General features: G+C 43.4%; 1 long non-coding RNA gene across 1 annotated transcript; it reads left to right on the plus strand.

Moving 5' to 3' along the window:
- The first annotated feature begins 611 nt into the window (after positions 1–611).
- Positions 612–6799, plus strand: LOC106899776. Its single transcript, XR_001414082.1, has 3 exons — positions 612–690; positions 2986–3117; positions 6416–6799. It is a non-coding gene; the product is annotated as an uncharacterized LOC106899776 (long non-coding RNA).
- The last annotated feature ends 11631 nt before the right edge of the window (positions 6800–18430 follow it).

Here is an 18430-nt window from a genome sequence, read left to right on the forward strand (position 1 = left end):
ATGAAACCCTGCAGTCTGTCCTGGCTCTGAGCTCCCTGTCACCTGTTTTGTATTAGGACAGGGTCACACTAACGGCCAATTTCCCGGAAGCTCCTTAGGCCTCATGGAAGAGGAAATATCCTGGCTGCATAGACACATGGGTGAGCAGGACAGCAGGGAAGGGAGAGCACAGACGCCTATCTGGCCATTTTTGTGTTCATAAACTACTAAAGGCAGTCACAGTCTTTTTGATTTTCTGACCTTCACTTTTATGGCATTGGTCCCATTGTTTGTTTTTCAAACTTTGAGGGGGTTTGTTTTCCAACAAACTGTAAAAACTACTTTTGAACAATGACAGGCCTGGAAAATGCAACGCTGTTGTCTCTGTCCCAGGCTGCTGAGAAGATGCAGCCTTTTAAAAAATCTTACCTTCTCTCAAAGCCATAGGAACACATGCCAAAAGACCCAATTCTCTGTTACCTCCCACATTATATCCAGAGAAACATAAAACACTAGTGTTTTGTTCTGCAAGTACTTTACTGCTTTGTAGAGGGAAAGTGCATCACAAGCATACTCTCATATGCACAATTGGGTCTAAATCTGCTCTCTTTTTTTTTTTTTTGTAACTCTAGAGTGACTCAGCTGACTTGGGTGAACATCCTCTGGAGCTGTGCTAGCTGGAAACCAGCCTGGACATGCCCTCCCGCTCCTGTAAGTGCTCCCATTTACCTGTGCATACTCCTGCTCTCCTGTAAGTGCTCCCAACTACCTGTGCACACTCACACATCCACACAGATGCTTGTTTGCATGCGGGCTGGTGTGTGAATGCACATTCTTCTCACCCCGCTCCTCACATATGCATGCAAACACACACGCATTCTCAAGTGCACACATCCATTCCCTTTTCTCTCCTATACATTTGCACACATACACAGACCTTTTTGAAAGCTCCTGTTTTCAGAAAGGTTTTATTTATAGGTCCTGCCTGGTTGTGAATGTGAAAGGGAGAAAGCCCCTCAGAGGGTTCCTTTCATGTGTAAATCAGCCTAGGCTGAGAGCATTGGGGTCACTGAGAGGAGGATTTCACTCTTAATTACTCAGAGAGAAAGCAGGCAGGGGACTTTCTCAAACTAATAGGGCTGTTCTCTGCTGGGGAAAGCAGCTTGAGACGCCCAAGTTTCTCTTGCATCAGACTTTGGGCTCTGATTCACAGGCCTCTTCTGCCAGTAGCAAGACCTGGTGTCTATGTGGCACTTGGAACAAACAGTTCAGCTTCTAAACTTGCTTACTTATTAAAGATGGTTGTGTTCATTCTGATAATTGGGTGTTCTTTGGAGACCAGTGGAAGAACTGACCTAGTTTGCTTTATTTTTATGCCACTTCTATTGAAAAAATTATGTTAGTCGGTGCTGTGTATATCTGTGGCTCCATCTGAGGGCCTCAGTGTTCCTCCAGACGCACCTGAAAGTTCTCATCTCTCTGCAAAGTAGAAAAATGTTATTGTCTAGAGATTAGCCCAGTCAGCAGGGCTCTGAACTTGGACTTAAAACCAGCACTGAATTCCCAGTTGAGACACCAAGTGCCTTTGTGACCTTTGACAAGAGACTCACTAGCCTGTGCCTGGCTGTGGAATGGCATAATCTTCTCTCTGGACAGGGGCTGTTAAGAACAAAAGTCAATATGGATTGTGATACTCATGGTAATAAGGCTGTGAATGCCAAGGTAAATGTGGGTGATGAGTGTGTCTGAAGAGATGTATCTTTTTCCTGGAATGCAATGCAAGCACGTGGGTTCCCCTGCTGAAGTATCATTGTCACCTTCCATCCATCGACACAGAATTGAGTCTGGAAATCTCCTGTGGAGACAGGGACACCCCAGTCACAAGCCACTCAGTTGCCAGGAAGAGATCTATGTTGTCAAGTGCACACACACACAAGCAAGTGTATTTTTTTAACTTCAGTTGGCTCAGTTAAGATGACGTCTCCTCATCTACACCTCCTTTTCCTTTGCCCTCTGCTTTTCTGGATAGGAAATAAACGTTTTGGGGACTGAACATTCCCAACTTGTGCACAAACAGCCCCTCAGGAGCCTTGATGCAGGATTCTTGGAGCTGTGTTGGTTCAACTTGCCTGGGAAGGCAGAGGTTTTGGTCCAGGAGCACCTGTTTGAGGAAGCTTGCAGTAGTGGTGGGGGCCACCGGCAGATGAGGTCAGCAGTCTGAAGTGTCTGCAGAGGTCAGGGAGAAATGAATGGGTCATTTCTTTTGCAAATGAAGAGCCGCAGCCTGGAGCAGCCTTAGCAGAGCCCAGCATGTGGGTCCAGGCTGTTCCTTTTATGAGCTGATGGAAATGGGGCCCAAAAGGACTTCCCTGATGGAGTTCTGTCGCAGCCTTTGTTATCTTTGCCTCCCACAGCATGCACTGGGCACAGAATATGGATTGGGGGTTATCCCGGCTACCCGCACAGTCAAGAGGATGAAGGCTTTATGGCTGCATAGAAAACCTAAGGCTGCAGGGTATCCTTATTGCCATTTCACAAGGAAAATCTTGCTTTAAGATGTAGAACACATGTTTCTTTCTGCTTTAGTGCTCCCTTTTACCCAATCTATGCTAAAATGAGTAAATCCAAGGGCTGCTTTAAAATAATGCACATAACTGAGTAACAGGGATTAAAAAGCCTGGATTCTAACCTTCATTCTGGTGGTAAATTGTCAGTTATTTTGACAAAGCCTTGTGAATGCTTTATGCCTCGCTTTTTTTTTTTTTTTTAAACACTGAAGAATAGTAGTGTATTGCTTTTTCTAAAGCATTTTGAGGATTTGGGGTACGATGTGTTTTATTTATGTCAAGTGTTGCTATTAGTAGCACCATCTGTCAACGGAATAACTTTTTGTCTACTTTTTATGCAACAATGTTACTTTCTCCCAATTGTTATTTTAGAATTAATTTTATGTTATATAAACAATGTCAGTTCTGTTTTGCCATTTGCTCTTTTGCTTCCTTGCAGACCACCAGGGAACTTCTTTTGGTGTGACATTGTAATGGGAGGTGGAGACACCTCGAGGAGAAGGTGGAAACAGACAACAGCAATTACAGTCAGTAACATCTATGACTTGAGAAAGTCCTGCCTCTATTACAGGTTTGTGTGTGATCTGTGCATGCCATCTTTCTGATGTACAGGTATTTAAAATACGGCAAGACATGGAAATTACTGTTTCCCTTGTAGGAGCTCTAGGAACAGCTTCCTATTATTACTGTATTTTCACAGCTTCAGGTAGAGCAGGGCAGGGTGGGGGTTTTAAGGGGAAGGCAGCAAAGGTTGGAGTAACTGCTCGTCAGAGTTTTTCCTCACTGCTGTGATGTTAGAGCTGTGACAAGCAGCTAGAAGTTAGAACAGTCCTGGGACTGCCAGAACTTTCACTGAAGAGGAAAATGAAGTTTGGTTTAGATTTTATTTTTCAACCTCTGCTATGTGTGAAGGATTGGTTTTTATGGCTTTTATCTCAATTTTCCTGTAGAAACCTCAGGAGGACTGTCCACCTTTCAAATCTGTTTTGATGCGTTTTAAATGCGTGATAGGGAGCACAGCCACTCTCAGTAGGTTGCAGAAAGAGGATATAAACTCATAATATATCTTCAGAGGAGTGTGTTCTTTATTTCCTAGAAGCACCAGCCAGGTTTGCACCACTTTGTAAGAAGGGCTGCAAGAGAAGATGAATGTTTCTGAGGGCTCGGGGACAGTTTCATGTTTGGGGTAAGGCTGAGGTTAGCCATGGAGCCAGTGTCCAGGCAGTAATTTGACAGCAGACATGGGCACACAGTAATGCAGTCTCTGAAAATCACGGAAGCCTGCTGAGTTATTGTGAGCTGGAGGAGCTTTTCTGTTTGTGGGCACATGGGTCTGCCTGCCTCGCATTGTGAAGACATAACTGAGACATAAAGGAGGCTGGCAAATTGCAGAACAGTGATGGAAGGGGGTACAGGGGGCAGAAGAAGAAAAGTTAAGAGTTTGTAGACAAAGGGCTCAAGCCTAGTTGTGAATTCCTAGCAGGTAGCTGGTCTTTAAATGAAAGCATTTGTCGAGTGACATACTGATTTAATGTGGGAATTGAATAGATATCAGCAAAGGTTTTTGCACCCTGTTTGCAATGTGATTACAGATGTTAACAGAGAAAGTGGTTTTACTTTCTGCCAAGGTGTGTATTTGTTCATATATTTAAACTATATAGGGCAGGCAGTATAGTTGACATCATAGAAAGTGGATGACACTATGGGGTAGGGGCATATAATGTCCCCACAGGTTATGACTGATTGCAAATAAGACACATAACCTGCTTTCCTTCTGTTAGTACCCCAGCGTACTGTGAGCATTGTTGGATTATCCAGGGCCTTGCATCAGCAGCACTTTGCTGTTCCTGGCTGATGTTATATATCCCATATTCCACCTGGTCAATGCACTCTATGCAGCATTCCCACTAGGAGTAGCAGCTTTCTTGAATCCTGTGTTATCTCCTTTCACTGCACCGGGACCTCTGTGTCATGGTGTAGTTGCTTGGTTGTACTCAGCAGTGGCTGTGATGGGACTGCACGTCCACGCCGTGCCCATCGCTGAACAGATGGAACAGATACATTCCACAGAGCCCAGCCAGCAGCTCCTCTCTGGTCAGTGTGTGTCCCCTTTTTTGTGACTGTCAGGACTCAGCTCAGGAGTAAAACAGGCGCTGCATGGCAGGCTGGCAGGCAGTCACCCCCAACACTTCCCCCAGTGTCTGACCACAGCTCTAGCTGATGCACAGGGTTGTAGTATTTTGAGATTGGTCTCTCATTTAATTTTTTTTTCTTAACTTTTAAAAGCCTCTTCTTGAGCCTTGAACCATTCCCATGCTGGAGCCTGGTGAATTAGTTGCCAAGGACTTACAAGTTGCTGATAGATGCGTGCAGAAACTAGCGACGTGGTTGGCTATTCCTGTAAATCATTGGACTCTTCATAAATTTCATTCTGGGCTTTTCCTTAAAAGCCCTCTCCCAAACTGGACACAAAACAATGGACACCAGCAGGCACAGCTCCCAGTGACTAGGATATTGTCACATATCCAAAAGCCTGGTGGGAGGAGCAGACATGAGGTCTGAATTCATCCTGGCAGGGAGATTCGGCTGAGAGAGGAGGAAAAGAAGGTCAGAGGCAGCTCCAAGGAAACGGCTTTGGTTTAAAATGTTTCATTAGAGTTTTCACGCTGGAAATATAAAGTACGGGAATACAATTGCTTGGCAGAGGAACAGTCCTGTGTACATTCAGTACTCTATACAGAAGGAGACAAAATATATCCCTGGCCATCTCAGCAAAATTAGGGATCCCTGTTGTAAATGTGACTTTTCCAAAATAGCTCACATAATCTGGCGGTGTCTTTTTTTTTTATCAATATTGATAAAAGATGTTCTTTTTCTAGTAGACCGTTGCTCTCTGCTGTAGCCATTCAGCCCTTCCAAAATAGCTCACATAATCTGGCAGTGTCTTTTTTTTTTTTTTTATCAATATTGATAAAAGATGTTCTTTTTCTAGTAGACCATTGCTCTCTGCTGTAGCCATGCAGCCTTTGCAGGGCAGATTTATCTAAGCAGTGTATCAGTGTCAGTCCAGCTGGGGACATTATTGGGATGCTCACCTTGCATTGTTTCCCTTCTTCTCTGTGTCTGTCTTTGATTTTTCCTGTTGTAACTCAATAAGATAATCGCGGTCACCCTATTCCTAAGGGTTAGTCTTCCCCCTGTTGATTTGACAAGCCCCTTTTTTAAAAGTAGTTCTCATCTGCCACTTGAGCTTTGTCGCCTCAGGATGTTTTACCTCCTCATGCAGGCAGGGTTGGGAGTTTGGACTGGCACACAGACCTGCAAGATCTAGTCAATGTGGGGTTAAGGCAAATGTCACCAGTGAGGAGGTAGGAAATGGGATACCAGTATGGCTTGTCTGCTTTCTTCTTTTGGGACATAGCTTGACCAAAGAACTGGGCAGTCGAAACATCACAGAGGCGCATGTGATATGGATGGATTTTTTTATGGAAAGCCAGGATTGATTTACGTTTGGGTGGTTTTTTCTGTGTTAAGTTATAGGTGAAAAACTTGGAGGCACTTTGTCGTTACATCCCAGTGGCAGTTTTAAATTTACTCTGGCTTAGAAAGAAGTGCTTCCCAACAGGCTGGCAAAACAAAAGCACACATACAGTGCCCTTTCAAAGGTCATTCCTGACCAGACCCTGAAACAGCTGAGCTGCAGGTTGTCAATCTTTCACACTGCCAACCCTTGTGGCACGCTTGTACCCAGATTCTTTTGTCAGCATTTCAAGCCATTTTTATGTTCTTCACTGACTGTGCTGGGCAGCGTGTTGTCAGGGCCCTGGGTGCACCAGCTGACTCTGCAACCTCTTTCCCCTGTCCTACAGGTTTGGCTGCCTGTGTTCAAGGTCTGCCCTGATATGGTGGAGTGTAACCTGGCATCAGAGTGCTGTGAAGAGAGCCAAAGAGCTGAAAGAAGCCTGCTGAGGCCTCCCCGCTTCCCATGGGAGCAACGGCACAGAGCTGCCCTTGTCCTCAGCCCTCGTCTGGGGTAGGCTGTAGGGGTGTTTGTGTCTGGCTGTGCACTTGTTGATCCCGACCCCGACTTGCTGACTTGACTTTCTGCTTCGGCCTCAGACCTGGCTCATCCCTATGGGCTTGTCCGACAGTCACTGGGCTTCTGGCAAATGTGGTTACTGTCACCGGGCCTGCTCTGCTCTTCTTGCTTGGTCACTGTGGCACTGTGCCCCTTTACACTGAGGTCCTGTCCCTGCCTGCCTTGCTGTCAGCCCAGCTCGGCCTCCCCGCTTCCCATGGGAGCAACGGCACAGAGCTGCCCTTGTCCTCAGCCCTTGTCCTCAGCCCTCGTCTGGGGTAGGCTGTAGGGGTGTTTGTGTCTGGCTGTGCACTTGTTGATCCCGACCCCGACTTGCTGACTTGACTTTCTGCTTCGGCCTCAGACCTGGCTCATCCCTATGGGCTTGTCCGACAGTCACTGGGCTTCTGGCAAATGTGGTTACTGTCACCGGGCCTGCTCTGCTCTTCTTGCTTGGTCACTGTGGCACTGTGCCCCTTTACACTGAGGTCCTGTCCCTGCCTGCCTTGCTGTCAGCCCAGCTCGCCTTTGCTCCTCATGCTCCCCAAGCCTTTTACAAGTAGCATCTCCATCTGAGAAGTCAGAGAGTAAATGGGCACCGACACGAGAGACATTGTGGGATCGTGCTGGTTTATTGCTGCGACAAATAAGAAAGCAGTGCCATTAGCTTTGCCTCCCTTCATTTCCAACTTTCTGAAAAGATAAAGTGAAAAGCGGGTGTATTGGCAAGAGCTTGAACTGCCAAGAAAACAGCCGGCAGGAGGAGCCCTCTAGACATTTCGCTGGATTGTTTTCGGACAGTCATAGCTGCATGTTTCAAGGGCATCACTTTAGATCTACTTTCTTGGGACTTCCTTGCAGACAAACCCGCAGGAGCAGAAGACAGAGGTAACTACGTGGTATTGCAGCTGAGGAGCTCCAGTGATTTTTGTTTTTTGGAGACTTCTCAGGTTCCTTCTCCCACCCTGATGTCTTTCTCTGTCATTGCTTCAGAAACTTAAGGTGTTCCTGAATGTGTTTGGGTTTTTTTGGTCTCTGGAAGGGGCCAAGTGTTGTATTTTCCAAGAAAGTTAGTGTAAGATTTAATGGACAGCATCCTAACCACAGAGTAAAGAATTCCAAAGCAGTGCTTATCTTTGCATGGAAAGATATTCTCCTGGATTCCTCATGAATGGGTTTTTTTGGTCTCTGGAAGGGGCCAAGTGTTGTATTTTCCAAGAAAGTTAGTGTAAGATTTAATGGACAGCATCCTAACCACAGAGTAAAGAATTCCAAAGCAGTGCTTATCTTTGCATGGAAAGATATTCTCCTGGATTCCTCATGAACTCCGAGGCTACCTGTAAGCAAAGCAGCTCTGAAACGTATCAGAACCCCTCTGAATATTGGCCTGACAAAGTTATTCAAATAGTTCTGCCTTATTGTGTATGGGTCATCTTTTTCTTCTGTAAGAAGTAGGTCTGGAGGACAGTAGCTGCTCTTTGGCACAGCACTGTGTTTCTGTTAGTTAGGTGCAAAGTATCACAATGCTTCTTAAGGCCAATCCTGCAGCCCTGAATTGCCTGGGCCCTATGGCTGTGCCTCTGCACTGTCTTTAAAAAAGAATTAAGTTTTTTTTATTATTTACTGGTAAAGTCTCTACTTTTGTGAGTCTGGCCCTCATTTATCTGAATGGGAAGTAGGTACCTTCTGGTCTTGAATGTTGCTGTAATAATTATTTTGATTCTGAATGTGCCAGAAACTATTCTAATGCATATCAGTGTAAATTAAGTCAATAGAGATTCTTCAAATTTATCCTGGTGTTCAAGAGAATGGAATTCATGCACTTCAATTTACAGCTTATTAAGTGATCAGAATTAATGAACTCGCAACAATCTTTTCTGTTCTTGTTTACATGGTTTCTTCCTATTCACTCATAATGTACATGATTTTAAAAAAACGGAGAGTTGAAAAGGCAGTGTGGGGTCAGATATGTCCCATGGAGCACAGCATTGTGCTTCAGGCTTTAATCATATTTCTAAAGCCACTTTGTAGAAATGGCACCTTCTGACTCAGTTGATGCACAGAAACCCAGCTCCATTCCCAGAACCCTCTCTCCATTCTGAAAGCTGCGAAAATATTTGTACTGAGGAACAGAGAAGGTGTTCTTCAGAATCACTGGAGGATAACAGATACAAAACAATTCTTCCTTTTTTTTGAGAGTCATTTTTCAGTGTAGTATCATGTTCCTGTCTGGAGGTTGGGAATAATGCAAACAATCGCATCCACCTTTCCTTTTATTTTGAGATTTGGAGTCACTTGGGATGGCGCTAAGAAAACCTCATATAAACCCTCTTTTTCCCAAGACCTCAAGGTACTAACTAAAAATTATCCCACTGTGTTTCCTTCAATTCAAGGTTGGAACGACAAAAGGACCCCTTGGATTTTCATAATGTTGAAGGCTAAGCTTGTCAGGCTGCATGCTCATCTGGACATCATTTCTCTCGGACTTCATTGAATAGGACATCTTCTAAATGCTCCATCTGATCAATTGCAAACATTTCTGAGACTTCCTATTATTACTGGGGGAGAGGGAACACCACTAATTTGTGAAAATGAGGACATAAAAATGGGAAAAATACGGGAGCAGCACTAATTTAGATACCATTGCATTTGCAGGTGGAGCAACTGGGCGATAGCACTCGCATACCAATATCTTTATCTCATCTCTGTCTATCACTCTGGAAAAGTTATCATGTGAGCACACTGAAAGATCTGTCACCAGATAAATAATAATACAGGGCTTGTATGCAACCTCTGCAGAACTGGAGGAGAATGAAGGTCCAAAGTGAGAGAGGCATTGGAGGGGGAGCTGAGAGGTTTGTAAAGGTGGCATATGAGGCATTTGTGTAGAGGAGTAGTGTGGTTTATGGTGTGGATCCCTGTATGAGAGTGCAAAATCTTCAAAGGAACAGCTACAGATTGTGAACTGCCCTCAAGAAATGAGAAATAGAGGGCAGGCCAGCTATCTCACACTGAGCAGCTATGCTGAGAGAGCTGCTGAGAGTGAGGGGGGCAAAGTAGCAAATGGGAAAGTTCTTTTCAAACCTTGTGGGCTGGTTCTGGCTGATGTACGACTTGCTGAAAACCAGAGAAACTGGTTGGTAACTTGGGCAGGCTGGAGTGGAGCCCTGGGCTGGACAGAGCTCCCAGCAGAGCCAGACAAGCAGCTGACTGTGAACTTGGTCTCTGCAGAGCAGCTGAAACTGCCTGCCTGCTTCTCACGATGCTGGTGCCTAAGTGGGGCATCTCGGGGGCTTTTGGGCTGTCCCTGAGTGTGAAAGTACTGTGCAGAGGCAGGTAGTCTCTGGAAGTTGATGTGTGACAAATTTCTAGTTATTTTTACCTCTTTTTGCTTATGTACTTGCACGGCAGTGTTAAAAGATAGAGAGATTCTCAGAGGAAAGATTAGTGAAATGATACTGGACTCTGAAGATTTGTAAAAATGAGGGGGCAAGAACCTATGATTATATTTGAGGCAGGTAGAGCACGCTGGATTCACAGGACTCAGCTTTAAGTACAACTAACTCAAAATTCTGAGTGAAAAACATGTCTTAATACAAGTTTCAAGTACTGCTCTGTTTTCTGAATTTGTTAGCTTTTTTTCTTCCTCTCTTCTTAGTGCTGAGTGGTCAAGCCCACAAGGCAATAACTTAACAACACTGCTAGTATTTCCAAGTTCTGTTTCTTTAAGAAGTTCATAAAACTTGTCACAATACCCCAGTAAAGCTCTTTCTGCAGCACTATCTAATCCAAAGTAGTTTGTATCAGATTTATGTTCTGGCAGCTCTGTGATAAACTTGGACTCTACCACATTACAAACACAAAAGATTACTTAAAGTTGTTGTTATTGAATTTGAAGGACTCTTTTGTTTCATGGAGTCCTGCACCCCCCCGTACCAGGGTTGTGGTCTCCATTGGCTCTGCACCTCATACACTTACAAACTTAGGCAGCCTGGAATGAAGACATTTCCACCAGTGAAAATTTATATTTTGGTAGATTTAACCTGTTCTTTGTGTTAAAATCGCACATATAAAAACAAAACAAAACCAATCGTAAAATAAAGTAGAAGTTTATAAAGCATTGGAGAATTCAGTGAGGTCTGGTATTTTGACCAAAGGGTCCTTCAGATGTAAATGTTAGGTTTCTCCTCTCTCACGTAAGTCCCCTTAAACCTGATGTCTCACTTTATAAGGCTCTTCTGAAACCCTGGATCAACTCGTGAAGTTCATAGAAAAAGACAATTATGCAGAAAATTATCAGACTCTTGATTCTCCTGGTGTGAGCCCTTGCAAACTTCAGCCTGAAAACATAAAAGACTGAAACTATGATGTCAGTCACATTCTCAACACAGATTACAGGTGTAACCAGAGGAGGAATTCATCACAAAATCTCTCTGATCTGAAATCAAGCAGAACTCGGGAAACAGCTGCCAAATACCCAAGGCCAGAGACCTCTCATCTTGGGGCCAGTTCTCGTGTTAGTCGGAGCTCTAAAGCTTATTATATCCCCAATTTATGGAAAGAGTAAAGATTACTGACATCCATTGTAGAAGTTGGAATGTTTTATTTGATTTTTTGTTAAAATTAATTTACACTTGGCTGAAGTAGTTTTTTTGACTTTTTTTACTCCAGGAGAAAGAGACATTTGCTATCTCCACACTTCCAAGTGAGAAGTTCACCTTATAACATTAGGTGTACTCTTGGGGTTGCAACTAACAGTGACTATCATCATTAGTAGTACAATAGTCTGTACTGTCTAACTGCCCCTGGAGCAAAAGATCAGTTTAATCATTACTGAATTCATCTTTAAATTACTTGTCTTGAAAAGGTTATATGTTATTTGTGTGGGACCATTCAACCTGGTCTCTATGTTGTTTCTGTACTCATGACCATCATCATCTATTTTATGTGTGCATTGTCTAGTTCTGCTGACATTTGTAAACCATTCACTGAATTTTTGATGTTTTCTTCTAATGTTATATCCCAAACATGTGAGACTCTAGCTAAGTGGGATTCTGGTGGAGGGTCACTCTGCATTGCTCCAAGGTCTGTCAGACGTCCAGGCGTGCAAAGGCAGCAGCTGAACAGGGACAGGCAGAGGACACAGTGAACTTCTTGTCTGGCTTCTTGTTTCCAGCCCCATGCTCTGTGCTGTTGTGTTCTGCTGTGAGAATCCTTCAATTCTTCTTCCCTTTGGGTCTTTAATGCTACCAGATGGAAATCCAGCTCAACTTTCAAAAACTCTGAATAATTTATTAAGAACAAAATTGTTGGGTCTGAGAGCTGGTTCCTTCTCTCCCTTTCTCCTTTTCTCTCTGCAAACTGCCTTTCAGAGGCAAAGTTTCTAATTACAGGTCAGGGAGGCAGGTTTAATCACACAGCAGAGCCCTTGATGCAGCATTAGAGAGTGTTATTTATACACCTGAATTAATAGGGATGCAGCATTTCAGTTGAGAAGAATAAGGTGGTTTTCAATTTCACTCTTTTTATGTGAAACAAACCACATCAGATTTACTGGGCTTTTTTTGACCTAAATTATTGGGATTCTGAGTAACTAACAAGTAACTGCTGTGCAGAGCTAGAGCAAAAAGAAGCAAGAATAGACAGAGAACTGCAAACGTAGCAGGGGAACAACAGAAGCAGGATGTATCGGAAAAAAACAGGAGGAGATAGAAAGAGGAAGCCATTGGGAAAACTGAACAGGGTAAAAAAACCAAATATGCAGCTGTCTATCCCAAGGAAGGCTTTTGGAGAGTTGTAGCATCCACAGAAACAGAATAAACAGTGTGTTGTCATGCACCCAGATACCTCAAAATATTGTTGTTATTTTAAAACTAAGAATAGGAGAGGTGGAGATGAAACGTGAAGCATGTGAGGAGTCCCTTGTACTCTGTGCTGCAGGGAATGGGATCCCTGCACCGTCAGCACTTAGAGTCTCCGTCAGCGTTTACTGGAGGTATTGGTTCTGTAGCATTGAAAGGAAGTGGGGAGTCCTGGACAGGATTGTTCCTGCAGTATTGTGAGCTCCAAGGTACCTTCTTTACAGCAGTGCAGAGATGAATTTTCTCTGCAATTTTGGATATGAAGCTCACAATGCCTGTGGACTTTCATCCAGTTTTATCTCTGTGTCTAACTTGTGTCATTTGGCTTCACGTTTGGTTTTTGCTTGGCTGCTTGGAAAGTCTGAAGATTTCCAGAAGCTTTCCGGGCTTTTTTCAGGGTTAAAAAATGGGAGACCTGTGCATACGTGTCTGATTCTCTAAACTATGGAATACACTGAGTTGACTGAGATCCTGATGCCCAGAGTCATCATAGGTTTGTGTATCTTCCACAAGATAGATGTGTTGGGCCGCGTGGTGGGAAAGGGCCCCCAACACTAGGCTACTCCTTCTAGCAGCAGTTCTTTGGGTTCATAGATAAGACACCTCTCCCACAGCGTGCCCAGGCAGAGCTATGAAACTCACCATGACCTGCCAAGTCAACATATCTGCCACATGAAAATCCCAAAGCGACAGAGAGGGATGCTATGCTTCAAAATAGCTAAAATGCAGGTTCTGTGGGTATGGAGCAAAGCAGAGCAGCCAGAATACAGGGTCTTATGGTCCGTATGTGAGACTTGGCATGGCCCTGAGCTCCTAGAAGCTGTATTTTGTTGTGAGTGGTAGATTTCTAGAAGCTGCACTCAGCAGTCTCTAAGCCAAGCAACAGGTGAATGCAGTGCAGTCAGTACCTATATGATACATTACTTAAGGAAAAAAAGGTTATCTACTTTTGTAAATTTACTTTCAATCCCAAGATATTTTTTTTTTTTTTTTTTAGATCACCTATACTGTGAACCATGTTCTCAGGTATGTCTGCAAATCATTACCACAGTGCTGGAGCAGTATGTGTGGGGAATAGAAACTGGTTCACCAGGTACAGAGCATCACAGTGCTGCAGCTGTTGGATCCATCAGGCTGGGTCTCCAGCAGCGTGTCAGGATCCAAAACTGGGTTGCAAGCTGGATGGAAGATCAGTTGCAGAAAAGAGGTCACAAGCTTGAAAGAGCAAGTGAAAGAGAAGTCTTCAGCAGAGAAAGATGGAAAATACTGCTCCCCAGGACGCAGCCCAGCTATGCTTCCTCGGCTTTGCATTGCCAACGGGAGGTTTTCTACCAGGCTGCAAGGGAGGAGGATGCGGGGTCTGTGCGCGCTCTCCCGGTGACATCCCTGTTATTACTGTCACATGCAGATGGCTGACAACCGCCGTGACAGAGGCAACGGCGGGTTTGGTGTTGTGCTGCTCTAGACAACTTGACGGGTGTGTGATAGTCAGGCTGCCCTTCCCGTAGGAGGAGATTTAGAGGGAGCTGTTGCTTTTTGGTATGTATGTGGTTTTCTCCTCCAAAAATAGCTGTCTGTCGAAGTGGGAGGATTTCAGAGATGGGAGAGGATTAGCAGTGATGACATGGATGGTCATATTTCAGGGCAAACACCTGTAAATCAGTCTAAGCCTGTAAGTAGCAACCTATTAAACCGAGTTCACCTCGGCGGCACTCACCCTGTGTCTGTCCAGGAAGGCTGGAGGCAGCTACCCAGCCCTTGGAGTATGGCTGGTGCACCAGGGCAACTGGAGCAACTATGGATGTTTACAGCTGACAAGACAAAATGTATTAAAGAGGTGATGACATTTTATTAATACATCTTCCGCATTTCTACTTCTACCTTATCCCATTTCTGACCCTTCTTGGAGCTCTGAAATGCTTTTCTTCTTGTTTTCTTTTTTTTTTTTTTTATGGGCATTTTAGCAGAGAAATTCTTTTTAACACAGCAGATGAGATGAAGTCTTCTGGTGCTGCCCCTTCCGTTCAGCAGAAGAGCTGCTAGCAGAGATGTGTTGCCTGCTTTTCTGGAGGTGAAGCATACAGCTTTTCTAGCATCCTCTGCCCTTTCCAACCTGCAGGCATGCAGTCAGAAACCAGGATATTAACTTGAATCCTCTGTTATTGCCACTGGCTTCTCCTCTTTCAAAAAGGGCTCTGCCATGTGGAATTTCTGAATGAACTGCTGTAAACTCCTGTTTAATGAACTTTGCGTAACAAAGTGGAAAACATTTTCTACAGATACATGGTTTGACTACAAACTATTAATGATTGTTAAGTTACTTTGTGAACAAACACTCTATACCTGTGATCTAGTGGTGAAAATGTGACAGAGTCACGGAGCTCAATCCAGTTCTCCCATCGACTTCCAGAGTCATTTCTGACATTGCAGTGTTTTTGTACCTGGGTTCTGCTAATCCATTATCCTGGGTTTCCAGAAAAATAGCATCAACCTCACCACGTTTTCACCATGAGAGAAAAACAGGAGTCAAACCTTGTATAAGGATGCTCTTGTAAATATGTGTCCCGTGTTTTCACTAATAAGCTTTCAGAGTTCCTTCTGGCTTTGGAGTTTGGGAATTACTAGGAACACTCAGTGTGTCTCTGAGATGCTGCATTCATCACTTCTGGATTATGCTGATAATCACTTTCCTTGTTGAAACGCATCACCCTAGTTTCATTCCAGGAACTATGGGTGTTAATTTCTTAAGAAACTTTTGTTAATTGTAACGTAAGCAGTTTTGGGGCAGGGGAAGAATCGGCTGTATCAGAAAGAGGACCCTCTTCTGCGTGTACAGAACAATAAATATCTGGCTGTGGCAAAAGCCTGTTCCTAAATTTTCTAGAGTGCTTTTGGGAAACACTGCACCTCTGTGGGAAGCACGGTTGGCCTGGGTGAGTTGCTGGCTTACAGCTGCCGACAAAAAACTCCGTCTGTGCCATCGCCTGAGTAAAGAACATTTCGTTTTCTAGTAGGCATGAAGAGTTGCCAGTGTCATTGAAATTTTGTAGCTCTGAATAGTTGCTGTAAATTTCATCTGGGCAATATCCCCAATTGTGTTAGATATAATTACATTCAAAGTTCTTTTTAATCATTTATTTGGAACATGTCCCAAGATTCAGCAGTTTTGGATTGGGACAGAAATTGAATTATTTATTATCAATTAGAGGTTGTCAGAGCCTTTGACACCACGTCGAGCTGGCATTGTTTGGTATCTGTATTAATGATCGTATAGATAAAAGCATGAAATTATTGGTTAGGAAGCTTTTATTCTAGGCTGAGAAGGCTAGTTTGCATACTTGGCTGGATGCTTCCCTACACTCGCTCTCATTATGGCTCTGTTTAATCAAGTCAACGTTGCCTGTGGAATCGCTTGCCCATAAATTGATGAATTGACTGTAAGAATAATTCCCCCTAGATGGAACCCAGTTGTGACTTCCCTTGCCATCCCAGCCCAGCACATTTAGACTCTTCTGCTTTGGCTGTGGTCTGCTATAGACCCTGGAACAATCTTTGTCACATCTGTTCTTTTCTTACCAGAGCAATTTATTGATGGCTATTGGTGCTATGGTAATGCTGGATGCTGAGCTTTTGTTCCCCCAGGTGAGGGGATGGAGATGATAACCTCACAGGTGTTCTTGAGCTCTCTTCACAGCTCTCTTCTGCATCCTTCTCTCATCAGTGTGGGTCTTAAAAATAATTTTTCTTATTGTGTTTCGGCGCTTTGCAAGAAACCTCAGCTTAAGAGGAAGATGACGTAACAGAAGATTGCAGAGGGTTATCCCAGATATATTGCTGCAGAAAGGGAAACTGTCAGGAAATGAGAGGAAAGGAGAATGGAGAAGATGCCACTTGTCTCCTTGAGTGGCAAAGGAATGGCTGAGGAGAAAGGATGCTCGTCTGACGTTACCTCGTCCCCACATTTTCTGGATTTGGCTGCTGCCAGGGTTAGTATAGTCTCAGTGGGAGAAAGGGAGGAAAAAAAACCCTCTGAGCATATACTTGCACAATTTTTTTGTAGCCTGCACTCTGAGCTGCTGGAAGGAATGTGCATTAGCCCAGTACGGAGACTGATCCAGCACGTTACAAGATGTGATTTGAACAAGGTTGTAAGAAGTTACACACTAGATCCAGGGAGAGAGCAGGAATGTCTCATGTGATAGATATAATAATTCATGTTATAACTCCCTCACCACTTCTACTCCTCACTGGAGTCAGTTTCCCTCATATCAATCTTCTGAATTCCAGTATTGTTTCTTGACATTTATGTAAATTTCTCAGTGGGATTACTGATCTGTTAGGGGGGTTTCTTCTCCTGATTTTTTTTTTCTGTTCCATACACATTTATCAAAAGCAGGGTTGTCCTGCTGTCACAAGGAAATTATCACATACACCACTTTTCCAATTATTTCATTACAGCAAAGGAAACTGGAACTAGAGAAAGACACAAGTTCTCATTTTACTGGGAAATGTTGAGATTTCAAAACCTTTTCCATTCCAGAATGAATCACTTTTTAAATCAAACTTTCTTACAAAATGAAACTCTAAAACATTGTTTTGTTTTGATTAAAGCAGTTCCTCTGATTTCAGTGTCTTTAAACTGAAAAAAGTTATTTTATATAGCTTTATGTAACTTTTTATATAATTGTATATTTTTCCTTGTTTTGAAGACATTTTCTTAACAATATCCAATACACTGAAAATGCCAAAATAGACCTTTTTGACATTATTGAAATACCTCATTTATTTTTTGGAACAGAAAAATCACCATGTTTTTCAAAACAGTTGTGTTTCAACAAACATATTTTTCCTTTAGCATTCCTACGCAGACAAACACTCATTATCTAGACAAATATTTTAATACGACGTAACTCCCATTCTTTTCAAATTGGTGCCTGTATGGTAAGAAGTAACTCTTCCAGTGAGCTCATTTGGAAAAGCCGAAGCTGCATGTATCCAACCTCTCAGGCTCAGCACTGACTTCCACAAAGGAAAGTATGCAACTGGAATTCCTGGAACAGACCTCTCTTGAAGTATGTGCTTTGTATCAAAGACGCTATTTCTCAAGGAAAAAAAAAAACAACAAAAACCCACCAAAAGAAAACCCAAGCCAACCAAAGCCCAGCCTGTAACAACAAATCAACAAAAATAAACCCACTTTTGTTATAAATCAGCTTTTGTCTTGACTTGCAGGAGGTGCAATGGCCCCTTCATCCGCTCAAATCCTTCTACTTAGGGGAAAAAAAAAGTGGAAATGGAGAATGCGGCATGTTGAGCTGGTACAAATGCGCCTCAAACCCCGTGAGCAACTTTTCTTTCTCAGTCTGATAGTGATGTTTCTGATTCCCAACCTCCCTCCTTGGAAGCCGACAAGCAGCAGCAACTCTCAACCGAGGCAGACTTGGGAAATGACTAATTAAACAGTGATTGCAGGATTGCTTCCTGACCTGGGTATCAGACCACAAGGGTGAAGCTTCATAAAGATAGAGTGAATGCAGGAAGCAGTCCTGCATATTTCCACAATAGGGGCATTATGGAGACATGCCCTGGAGGCTGCTTGAGACCTCACTGAATGGATCCTGATACCATCGGGGAATGGAGTACCTGCTAGTTCAAAGCGAGCCTGAATGCAGGTTTTAATCCCTTCTGACAATTGTTGAGAGGAAATGGCCTTTCCTCTGACCTTATCGTTGTAAACAACAACTAGTCATCAGGTTTGTCCTGCTAAGGGAATAGTCAAGGTCTATGCAAGGATTTTACTTCAGATTTTTTTTTTTTTTTTCCTTCTCTGATTACAATGGTTTAATTCTCTAGACCTGAAATGCATTCTCACTCCTTAATATACTGGCTTCGGGTACATTCTTTGTTAATTATTGAGTCCATACAGCTTGGCCTGGTTCAAATTA

This window comes from Calidris pugnax, unplaced genomic scaffold (assembly GCF_001431845.1).
Source record: "Calidris pugnax isolate Ruff unplaced genomic scaffold, ASM143184v1 scaffold32, whole genome shotgun sequence".
Lineage (NCBI taxonomy): Eukaryota > Metazoa > Chordata > Aves > Charadriiformes > Scolopacidae > Calidris > Calidris pugnax.